The 12,183-nt window shown below is 46.2% G+C and overlaps 1 long non-coding RNA gene across 1 annotated transcript in view; it reads left to right on the plus strand.

Moving 5' to 3' along the window:
- Window positions 1-12,183, plus strand: part of LOC147599458 (uncharacterized) — a 352,989-nt gene that overhangs the window by 76,847 nt on the left and 263,959 nt on the right. The window lies entirely within an intron of this gene.

Genomic DNA, 12,183 nt, shown 5'->3' on the forward strand with positions numbered 1-12,183 from the left:
GCAGTAACATACCATTTCTCAGGCTGACGCTGAAACATGGTTAAGACATTTTTAGGTGGCTGACAAACCTCCGCTACCCAATTGCTGCAGCTTCTCAAAATTTACCTTGGCTCTGCACTGGTAGGATGCACATCCTCTAATTGAGGTAAACAGGTGAAGAGTGAAAGTTCATTACGGTGATTCAAATACAGATTAAAAGCAGAAATTCAGTAATTAAAAATTAAGCAGATTCTGCTGAACTGCAAAGTATGGAAGAGAGAGAAGGAGACTTGCTCCACGAGCTGGCAGAGGACAGGAGCAGTAGGTCCAGCGGGTCCAAGCTGTGCAGCATTTTTCTCTGGGGTTCTGTGGAGGTGTCCTGTATCTGCTTACAGGAGCTGCAGGTGGAAACGTGGCAGGAGAGCACTAACTCCGCACATCTTATGGACTATGGTCTGTCTACTAAATGACACCTTAATTTTCAGATTTTTGTTTTGGTTATTTGCAGAATAGTTATTTGCTTTCAGTAATGCAAGTGACAGAGTCAGTGTCCTATTTCCCCTTCTTTCAGTCACACTAATGTTTTGAGTTTCTTGGACAAAGTTCTCTTGCAAAGAACAAATAGGTAGAAGGAACAATGGTCAGTGGTCTTTTCTGAACACCTAACTACGTACCACACTTCAAAAAAGAAAAATGTCTCATCTTTAATTATGTACGTCTTAGTAATACATATGGAAGTCCATGAAATAATCACCAGTTAGAAGAGCAGACCCAAGAACCCACCTACATTACCAAAAAGAAAAATTATAATTAAATGCTACTGAAATATCACACCATTCCACACTGATGCTAGGCTAAAAAGCTAGTTTTAAAGGCTGGTTTCACTGTATGTTATTGAAAACCTACCACAGCCAGTTTGTGTAAATCCCTCACATACAGTTTTCATTACATAGCACTCAAAAGTGGTAAGTACTTCATATCAACGTCACGTTTCATTGATAGACTGCTGACTGGTTTACAGCACCTCCATCTTTACGTTATATAGATCTATATGTCATACAGGCTTCCTTTCTAGCCATGTTTTGGAGCCTTGTACCCTATGCAGCATGCGTGTATTGCACGTGGTTACATGACTTCTTTTAAAGGAGACTATTCTGGGCCACAGGGGGGGAACACAGAGCGTTCGTTAAAAGTGTCGGTCAATGAGTGCTCACATACAGCCCATTTCCTAATTTGCCTTATGAGAATTGCAGCAAGATAAGATAAAACCATAGAAAAGCAATGTGCATAGACATTCAGGTGAAAGAGACCCCCACAAATATTCTACCCATTAAAATGAAAAATGAATTCAACATTTGTGTGCTTGTTTTTACAAAATCAAAATGACTACCTTTTAACTGATGATACTCCACATTCTTAAGGAAAAAAAAAAAAAGTAACCAATACACGGATTTAAAAATGAGCATTCAAACAGAAAGTAAAGGCTCTAGCTTTCTTCAGACGAGCCCTAGAAACACTACATGCTATCTTCCGCTGAGCTTACTCTTTGGAAAGAGGACCGCTCCTTTCCCAGCTGTACCACGTCCTGCTGTGTGATCACAGATCAACGTCCCCAGCGATCTTCAAGCCTGACAGCTGAGCCACAAGGCATCAGTCTCGACTTTGAGTAAGACAGCGTTTTGAAAGCATGTGCAAAGAAGACAACGGGATGTGTAACATCATAAAGCCAAATTCAGGGTCTTTCAGAAACAGGCCAGGTTACTCAGCAGCACAAAGGGCCTCTGTGTTTAAGAGCCTGTCTTTTAACAAGATGCCACGCGTATCCTCCCTGCCACCCTGCTGCTGTGACCGTAGGCTGGACTTTGCTACCAAAGCAAACTGTTTGCTATCAGATTGTCAAACACATGTGACAATTGGGCTGGAGAGGGAAGGAAGGGTGAACAATTACAAATTTGCCTAGCAAACGAGAATTTCATTTACTTAAGAGATGGCTTTTACCTTGTTCCAAAACACAGAATAGTACACAGAAGATTCAGAGATGCCTTTCTTCTGTATTTCTATTGTCTAGTGCCTCCAGCTGTCTTAAATACCTGGCAGGTCCCTCAGCACCAGCGTGTCCAACTTGTATTAACTCTCAACCTCTCCCCTTTCCTTGCAGTGCCAGGCTGCTGGCTGGTATCATCTGTGTTTGCTGTCCAAGCCCGCCGTCTGTGTCCGGGAATCCCACCGACACCGGCGTTAACGGCTCAGGGACCAGCAGCCCGCATACGGCGTGAGCCATGCTGCGCTGCACGCAGGAGCTCTCCCGCACCGCCTGTACTGCAGCCCTGCTGCCCAACAGGGATGCTGGGAAACTGCAGCGAGCGTTAATGAAATTTGTTCCCTCTCTCCTAAGTTCTCTTGAAAAAAACCTGTACACAGACATTCAGACATTTTACTCAGCTACACTGTACAGCTGGCAGTGCACCAAGGTGAGGAAATTTCAAAAGGTGCTTAACTGAAAGTAGAAAGTAAATTAAAGCCCCTTAAAAAAATCCCAACCAAGCCACTGTTTTACAATTAAAATACCCTTAAAGGTGTTTTTTTCTTTTTTTAATTTAAGTTTTCTCTTTTTATGAGTCCTGTATATTAAAATCAGCATTGGCAAGACTGCACCTGAGGGTCTAAAAATCTCACCTGTCCCAGCATTCACGCTTTCCACTGGAAATCAAGAGCGTGCCCTAGCCCAGGGAAAAGCGATGCAAAAATACCTGCTGCTTAAGATATGAAATGGAAAAGCTAACATGCTACCTCTCCAGCTCCCAATCTAATGCAGAGCAATGTTGAATTTGGAACAAAACCCAGAAACTTAACAAAACTAACAACTTTGGTGTTCTGAGAACTGGTATGCTTGAGCAAGCCCCGAGCAGGCCCAGGGATTCAGCAGCACGCTTGGATCATAAAAAAAGTAATGTTGGAGTGAATGATCCCAAGTAACAGGCCAAACTACGGAGAAAATCCTCCACATATAATTAGAAATAATAAGTTAATAAGGATGTCTGATTAATTCAGATCCATCAATGGTATAATTGTTATAAGCTTTAGGTGTCATCTTCAAAAACAGCATTAATGTGAAAGAGCTTGCATGCAGATTTCAGCAGTAGGCGAGATAAATCTGCAATACTAAAACCTGATCCCTTTGTGGTGAATGGGAAAAGTCTTCTCCAGTTACAAAAAGTAACTGGCCAGGAAGTCACAAATCCTTCGTCACAGGTGTCAGTCACACATGGGAATTATAAGATACGCACTTTTTGGATTTTGCAACAATACACATTACGGCCATAAAATAATTGCATGTACAAACACAACATTACCAGGAGGCTGAATCCTGCAGTTCTGTCTAATGCAAAACAGCCAACAGAATTTTATATCCTTGAAAGTTGTGTTTGTACATAAAGCATGATTCGCTCTCCATCAATGGGGAAAAAAAAAAAAAATCAGAAGGTGGTAACATACACAAAGAGCAGATCAGCAAGGCGGTTACATCTAACTCTCCTGCTCCCGTACGGCGCCCACGGGACAGCCAGGGGAAGGAGTGCTGGCTCACGCCGCGGCTGCTTCCCCGCACGGCCCCGTGGCCGTGGCTGCGCAGACAGGCAATTGCCGCAGACTCCCCTCTGACCTGAGAGATCCACACCCTTCTGAAGACAGCATCCAGTTACAAACAAGGAACTGAGGAACGGACGCCAACAATATCTTATTTTGACAATAATACAAAATGTAATTTGTCCACCACCTAAAATTCAATGCTGTGATGACAGCATCATTACTATTACATTTAAACACGTTAGTATTTCTTCAAATTATTTGTTTTGGATGAGAATTTTATATAAAACTTATTGGTTTTGACAGATGTATGAACAATTATTTTCCTACTGTGTTGAACAAGTAACTTTACCTTGATTTCTTTGCAACAGGGGCTGTAATGTCTTAGCCCAGAGTTTGCTCCTGTAAGGAGCACACCAGCAATGAAGTCGCAGGTGTTTTCCTGTCAGCACCACCATTTAACCAAACAGCACGGTCACACCCTTGCATTTCAGTTGTGGTTGGGGGCGGAGGTGGGGTGGAAGTAGGGTGAAATGTAAGGAGGAAGGGATATCTCCTTCAGGGAATGGGAGCCCAACTGAAGTTCATATATAAAAACTAAGCCCCAACTGCCTTTAAAAAAACCAGAAAAATACCTTTAACTCAACAGGAACTTGTTTCCATCTTAAAAAGTATCTATGGGCTGTGGTCTGCTCTTGCCCAGAGCAGTATACCTCAGCAATAGGCGTGTCCGTCCCTGTAGATTCTGTCTAGGCAGCTAGAGCATTGCTTGGCCGCCCAGGAATTTGTTTTTGCAGAACAATCTTCATTCGACTGCTTGCTGATGTTGTCGCCTCGCTGCTGCCTTTGAGCTTTCTAACGTAAAGCCTGTTCCAGCCTGGGATTCCTTGCAGCTTACACTGTGAAAGGCCAGATTTATAATTTCTCAGTGCAAACTGCAAACCATGTAAATAGGCTGCCTGATTAAACATTAACCTTAGGAAAGACTTACTTCGGTGTGTTCTGCGCTGCCCTAATCAACTATCAAATATGCTGGTTTAAAACAATATCTGACTAACCTACATTAACAACTTCATTGCAAATATACAGATTTTAAATTAATCCAAATTACTTACTGCATCTTACATGTCATTTTCATCTTAAAGAAGCTGAAAAGTACTAAGGGAAAAAATATTTTTAATTAAAACAAATAGGGCATGAGTAACACAGATTTTTTAACAACACGGCATAACTGTCGGTCAAAATGTCAAAGACTGAATCTGACAAACCCAAGTTTTAGACATATATTCTGACACAGAGACCTCTCTCAATCTTCTCATGAACCGGTTCATGCATGTCTTAACTTCATATTCCATTTTTTGCTTTGTTTTGTTTTTTTAAGCTTAAGAACCTTTTCAAGCCTGTAACATCTTTGTTCTTCCTTTTTTAAAGAAAACCACCAAAAAATGCTTTTTTAACTGACAGTATTCTTCAAGAACACTTACAAGCAACAGGCTCCACTTTCTTTTTAAAGAATTATCATTTCCTGATGTGTTCTATAGTGATGGAATAGATTATTTTCCGTAGCAGATGAATACTCTAGGCTATCATTGCAGAGAGCAGCTGTATCATTCAGTTAGCTATATGGCATTTATATTTAACATTGCAAAGGCTAAAATGAAAATAGACAACAGAAGTCAGATTGCATTGTCTTCAATATTCTGAAAGTTAAATACAGTATGTTCTGAAAGCAGAAAAATAAAGGTCATAGGGGATGTGTGTCCAGGTTTTCTTAAAGAGTGCCATTTTGCAAAATCAAATTACATCAAAAAACATGTATTTGAAACAAGCACTCAGGAGTTGAAAAGCAGAAATACTCTAATCACACATATTCTAATAAAATTTATGTTGAAAAAAAGTTGTAATTCCCAGAAGCGCTGTTTCAAACACTGTAAACGCTGATTCTAAAAATATATGGAAAATTAAACTTTATTGGGAAAGATATTGATGAATATTGAGAACCTTCTCAAAGCATCAGCTCATTCCAACGGAGCTGAAAGCCGTACATGAAAGTTTTATGATCTGCTGCCCCAGCTGCGCTGGATCGTAATCTCTAACAGAAAACACAAGCCACAAACACATGGAAGAGGAGAAGGCACGTAGGATGGCTGGGAAGTTACACAACTTTCCCTGGCAAGGAACAGAGTGTCCTTTGCAGGACTTGTTGGTTGGCAGAAAAAAAAAAACCAAACCCAACACACTCCTCTGGCTTCTTTGCTCGGAAATCAACCATTTGGTGCAGCCTGCCCAGCGCTTTCGGTTGTGCTGGCCTGGGGAACCTTGGCACCACCCTGCGCCCCACCTGCCCCGTGGCACGGGCTGCGGATCCGGCCCCGGGGAGGTAGGGGGGAATGTGGGAAAACCAATGCCAGCTCTCAGCAGCAGGTCACGCTGTCACGCTTGCTTTATGGTTATGTTTTTGGACACCCAAAAGTTGTAAATCAACAGCACTCTTGGAGCCCATTTGGTGTTCAGTGCCTTGCTGCTACCACAGGCAAACTGGAGGATGGGGGATAAAATAATTAAAAAAAAAATATCAGGGACATGGATCTTTGTGTGTCCGCCTGAATTCTGAAGCAGATTTTAACACCAGCACAGGACATAGCTCCCCCCTGCGTAACTGCCACACTGGACCACAGATTAGCTGCTCATCTGTCTCGCTGTGTAATTCCGCTGAACTTTTAACACACTGCAAAATGCACTCCGTTCCACAGTTACAGGCTTAATGCTTATCATCCACATTAGTCATGGTTCCAGACTTTTCCTCAAAACAAAATCCAAAATAACAAAAAAACTCCCCACCAAACGCTGTTGGTCATATTGGCCAACGTGTCAAAAGTCTCTGGATATAATGAGCAAATGCAGATGTAATATATTAACCCTGCTATGGTCATCTCCTAGTTGAGGACACCATCTCCACAACCAGATGTTTAAAGCAAGGACCTTCTACATAGCAATTATCTACACTGAGATTTTGGGCATGTTTGCATTCAGAAAGCACTTGATTGCTAGTAAAAATAAAGCCAAAGTCTCCTGGTAGGAGTTCTAAGGAATTTGTATCAGACTGTGTCACATCTGAGTCCGAGACCACCATTCTCCAGGACAAGCGTATCAAATCCAAGTATATTAATGTGGAAGCAAACTAAGCGAGAATGATTCTTCGTTTTTGCTTAGCAGTATCTTAAGTAAAACATGAAAACATAATGCCTATAAGACGACTGCAGTCGTCTTTTTTAAGGCAAGCTGCAGCACCAAGAGTTTTTGCAGAGAGCCGACTGTTGACCACCATCATAAGAAGTGTCTGTGTGTGGTTTTTTTTTTTTTAAGGCACTGTTCCACTCAAGTGTTTCAACACTTAACCTGTCTTGGATGAAAACAAGTTAACAAGTTATACAGGATCACCACTTCTCAGCAGAATCGTGGAAACCGATGGTGCAATGTAAAATGAATTACCTGAAACCACTTTTGTGGTTGGGATTTACCACGTTATCTTGCATTGGACACAGGGTAACAACACACACACGCTCACTACCGTCTCTTCTGACAAGCATCTGTTATTTTAAATACAATAACATCATCAGAAGCTGCAGACTTTTGTCTTTTCAAAGGTAACATACGTACCTAGGGCTTGGGCACAGGACAGCATCACCACCATTGCAGCACAGCTGCCTCACAGTTGCTCTGTATTAACCCACTGCGAGTAGGCCCTTAGTCAGCAGCAAACAAAGGCTAAAATTTTTTTAGCACAAATCCTCTAAGCAGAAAGCAGCATGTCATTTCAGAAACCTCTCGTTCTTGGTTAGAAGTCACACTTTCCTTCAGGAGCTACAAAATCACATACTCTTTTGATAAATTCTTAAAGTAGGGCTAGTGATAGCTTCCACAGTTGTTCCTATAATGCTGTGCTGCTCAAATCATTTTTCAAAGGTGCTTCATACATGGAGCTGCCCGGGGAAGAGGAGCAGAGAGCATGCTCATGGAGGAGCGACACGAGCTGGGGGAGGAGAAGGAAACAGTCAGCTCTTGTATAACAGAGCGCTGAGGTTTGCTCCTGGAAGTAAATGGTCTCTCCTTTCTCCTCCGTGTCGTGTCACAATCCTTCACAGCCTCCCCACGACACGACAGGAGCTGGAAGCACGTGCAGCACCCTGTCGCTGTGACAGCTGGAACAGACACACAGCAGCGCAGGCGGCTGGGGCACCTTTCAGGCTCTGATGTATTTACCAGCAGACAGCTGATACTGCGAACTCCGGTTCAGAAAACCACAACTGTTGGTCTAAGCAAGTTAGTTCCTTACCTCGTGTGTGCACGGACCCAGTAACCGAACAGTTTGCTGAAAGGCAGGAACGTTGCTTTGCGTGTGAAACATTGCCAGCACACTGCACCAGCGCAGAACCGGCTACCCTGACACACAGGCAGCAGAACTTCCAGACGCTGAGCATTCCGTGCTTCGCAGAAGGCAATACGGAGCTAAGCAGAAGCGAAGGCCTCCATAAACACAGCTCTGTCGAAAAGCGCACACAAAACGCACGCAAAACACGTACAACTGGTGCCGCCGTGAGGAGGAACCTGAGAAAGCATTCACATGGCAGCTCTTGCCGAGGAACCAGCTTTCGGCTTACGCTGTGCAGTACTGACATGTTGCTCCTGCTGACAGACCAGGCGTTGCCAGCAAAATGTTTTTTTTTATTTTCAGCACAATTTCAAATATCTGACTTTAAGCTCTGCAGGGGAAACCATAGAATCATAAGGAAAGAAAAGATTATATCAAAAGACAAAGGGGATGAAAGGGAAGACTGAACAAAGATACTGAACATGCATGTTTGCAATATCCTCAAATATGACAGATGAAATATTATGATGGGGGAAAAAATCTACTAAATTTTAAGACATCAAAATGTGCCACCATCATAATTTTGTGTCGTGGTTTTGTTAGTGAGGGGGGGCCTAAGGTGGCAGCTTCTGTAGGAAGCTGCTGGAAGTCGCTCCCCTTTGTTCAGTGTACTGGGCCGGGCCTAGGGCGGACCTGCTGCTGGCCAAGGCCGAGCCGATTGGTAGCAGAATGTCCCGTGATAACGCCTCTGCGATAAGGTATTTAAGAAGGGGAAAACAGAAAAAAAAGAGAGGAGAGAAGATGTGAAGAAGCTGAGTGGGGGCAGAGGTGCAGAGGGGGAGGCGCAGGCCTATGGGCCTTGCAGGCCTCACCCTCTGGCCTCTCGCCAGGCAGCCGACTGGGCCCGACTCAGTCCAGCCCGGCTGCAAGAAGTGGAGAGGAGATGAGAAGTGAATAAGATGTAAAAAAGATCCTGAGAGACATCTACCAGCCTGTTGTGAGGAACGGCTGCAGACGCCAAGGTCAGTTCAGAAGGAGGGGGAGCAGTAATGCGGCTCCTGGCCAAGATTCCCCTGCAGCCTGTGGTGACGACCATGGTGGAGCAGGTTGTCCCCCTGCAGCCCATGGAGGTCCACGGAGGAGCAGAGATCCACTTGGAGCCCGTGAAGGACCCCGCACCGGGGGAGGTGGATGCCTGAAGGCAGCTGTGGCCCGTGGAGGGCCTGCTGGGGCAGCTGTTCTAGAGAGACTGCACCCGTGGAAGAGATGACCCACGCCGGAGCAGTTCCACAAAGGACTGTGGCCCGTGGGAGGGACCCCACACTGGAGCAGGGGAGGAATGTGAGGAGTTCTTCCCCCGACCATGAAGCAGTGGCGTAAAACAACATATGATGAACTGACTGCAACCCCCATTCCCTCTTCCCCCCTATGCCGCTCAGGGGGGGAAGGTGGTAGAGATAATGTTAAGCTCAGGAAGAGGGAGGGGTGGGGGGAGGTTATCTTGTTCTCTGTCTCATTCTCCTGCTGTTTGTAGTAATAAATGAATAGTTTTCCCCAAGTTGAGTCTGTTTTGCCCGTGACGGTAACTTTAAGGATTTCTCCCTGTCTTTATCTCAAACCTCGAGCCGTTTTTCCTTATATTTTCTCTCCCTGTTCTCTCGGAGTGTGGGGGGAGTGAGAGAGAGACTGCGTAGTCTGGTCCGATTGGGGCTGAACTACGACATTTTGCAAATACGTAAAGGTCTTAAGAAGCACTCAGGTATTCCTTTGCCCAGTCATGTCTATTTAAGAAAGTGGTTTGATACAGCATTCTTAAAACATTCCAAGGACCCGAGTAATCTGAGTGATTAGATTCCAGGAATTGTTAGCAAAACAAGTCAGTCATTTTGTGTAAGCATCAATGCTGATCCATGCCTAAGTGCAGATTTACTAGAAAGAGGATTTGCTAGTAATGTGCTACTACATAGTATATTCTCTCCTGGCAAACTGGCACAGACATGTGCCTTGTTATGGTAACTGTCAAAGAGAATTCAGCCCAGTGCTCTTCCACCTTCTCCAGCTCTCCTACAGGAAAATCCATGAGGATGAAACATGCAGCTGTACAAACTCTAGTGAAGTCAGAAGGGCTGATAGCAGGTGCGTGGCATTTCCTGACGAGATCCATCTGCGGGTCCTGAGGGAACGGGCGGATGAAGTTGCCAAGCCACTGGCTATCGTATTTGAGAAGTCGTGGCAGTCTGGTGAGGTCCCCGATGACTGGAAGAGAGGGAACATAACCCCCATTTTTAAAAAGGGGAACAAGGAAGACCCAGGTAACTACAGGCCGGTCAGCCTCACCTCTGTGCCTGGCAAGGTCATGGAGCAGATTCTCCTGGAAACCATGCTAAGGCACATGGAGAGCAAGGAGGTGGTTGGTGACAGCCAACATGGCTTCACCAAGGGCAGATCGTGCCTGACCAATTTGGTGGCCTTCTATGACAGGGTGACAGCATCGGTGGACAAGGGACGAGCAACTGACATCATCTACCTGGACTTGTGCAAAGCTTTTGACACTGTCCCGCATGACATCCTTCTCTCTAAACTGGAGAGACATGGGTTTGATGGACAGACCACTCAGTGGATAAGGAGTTGGCTGGATGGCCGCACTCAGAGAGTGGTGGTCAACAGCTCAATGTCCAAGTGGAGACCGGTCACGAGTGGCGTCCCTCAGGGGTCCATGCTGGGCCCGGCCCTGTTCAACATCTTTGTCGGCGACATGGACAGTGGGATAGAGTGCACCCTCAGCAAGTTCGCCGATGACACCAAGCTGTGTGGTGCCGTCGACACGCTGGAAGGGAGGGATGCCATCCAGAGGGACCTTGACAGGCTGGAGAGGTGGGCCCGTGCCAACCTCCTGAAGTTCAACCAGGCCAAGTGCAAGGTCCTGCACATGGGTCGTGGCAATCCCAGGCACAAATCCAGGCTGGGCGGGGAATGGATGGAGAGCAGCCCTGAGGAGAAGGACTTGGGAGTGCTGGTGGACGAGAAGCTCAGCATGAGCTGGCAATGTGTGCTTGCGGCCCAGAAGGCCAACCGCATCCTGGGCTGCATCAAGAGGAGCGTGGCCAGCAGGTCGAGGGAGGTGATTCTCCCCCTCTACTCTGCCCTGGTGAGACCCCACCTGGAGTACTGTGTCCAGTTCTGGAGCCCCCAGCACAAGAAGGACATGGACCAGTTGGAGAAGGTCCAGAGGAGGGCCACGAAGACGATAAAAGGGGTGGAGCACCTCTCTTATGAGGACAGGCTGAGAGAGTTGGGGCTGTTCAGCCTGGAGAAGAGGAGGCTCCGGGGAGACCTGATAGCGGTCTTCCAGTGCCTCAAGGGGGCCTACAAGAAAGATGGGGAGAGACTGTTTAGTAGGGCCTGTTGTGACAGGACGAGGGGTAATGGGTTTAAAATAGAGGGGGGTAGATTTAGATTAGAAATTAGGAAAAAATTTTTTACGATGCGAGTTATAGAACACTGGAACAGGTTGCCCAGAAAGGTGGTGGAGGCCCCATCCCTGGAAACGTTCAAGGCCAGGCTGGATGAGGCTCTGAGCAACCTGACCTAGTCAGGGCTGTCCCTGCTCCTTCAGGGGGGTTGGACTAGATGACCTTTGAAGGTCCCTTCCAACCCTAACCACTCTATGATTCTGATTTTTATTTCTTCTCTCAGCAGTGTATTATCCCAGTCATTGACTTACCATTAAAACTCTGGTTTATCTAAAATAAACAACAGGGGTTTCTCCATGGAAGAGACTTGCACCTTGATTGCTGACCGTTCCCCTCTACCAATGCCTTGCACACGCAGCACTAAATGAGAGGCACAGCCGCTGTGACGCCAGGCAGTGCCTCTGCCCAGGAGGCAGGGAGCAGGCAGAGGAAGAGGGGTAAGTTGCCAGAGCTGCACCCCGGGGCTCTGTCCGGCATCTCTGTCTGGCCGAGGGCTCGAATCAGAACAACTGAGAACAGGAGCTGTGCCGGACAATCCTGTGCCGCAGTCCCTTTGTCCTCCCAGCCATGAGCCCCTTTGCTTCCCCAGGCCCTGGCAACTGCTCGTGTGCTGCTCCTGCGCTGCCGAGGGCACCCACCGACGCTGCTCCCACTTGACGAACAGCACAACTAGCTGGGAGTGCGGCAGCTGTGCTGGTCTGGGCACTGGTAAGAGGCAAAGCACCCGGGGCTGGGGGCCAGGGGCCAGGCCAGGCCTGGCAGTGGGTGCCCAGG

Source organism: Chlamydotis macqueenii, chromosome 10 (assembly GCF_036417535.1).
Source record: "Chlamydotis macqueenii isolate bChlMac1 chromosome 10, bChlMac1.mat, whole genome shotgun sequence".
In the NCBI taxonomy this organism is placed as follows: Eukaryota; Metazoa; Chordata; class Aves; order Otidiformes; family Otididae; genus Chlamydotis; species Chlamydotis macqueenii.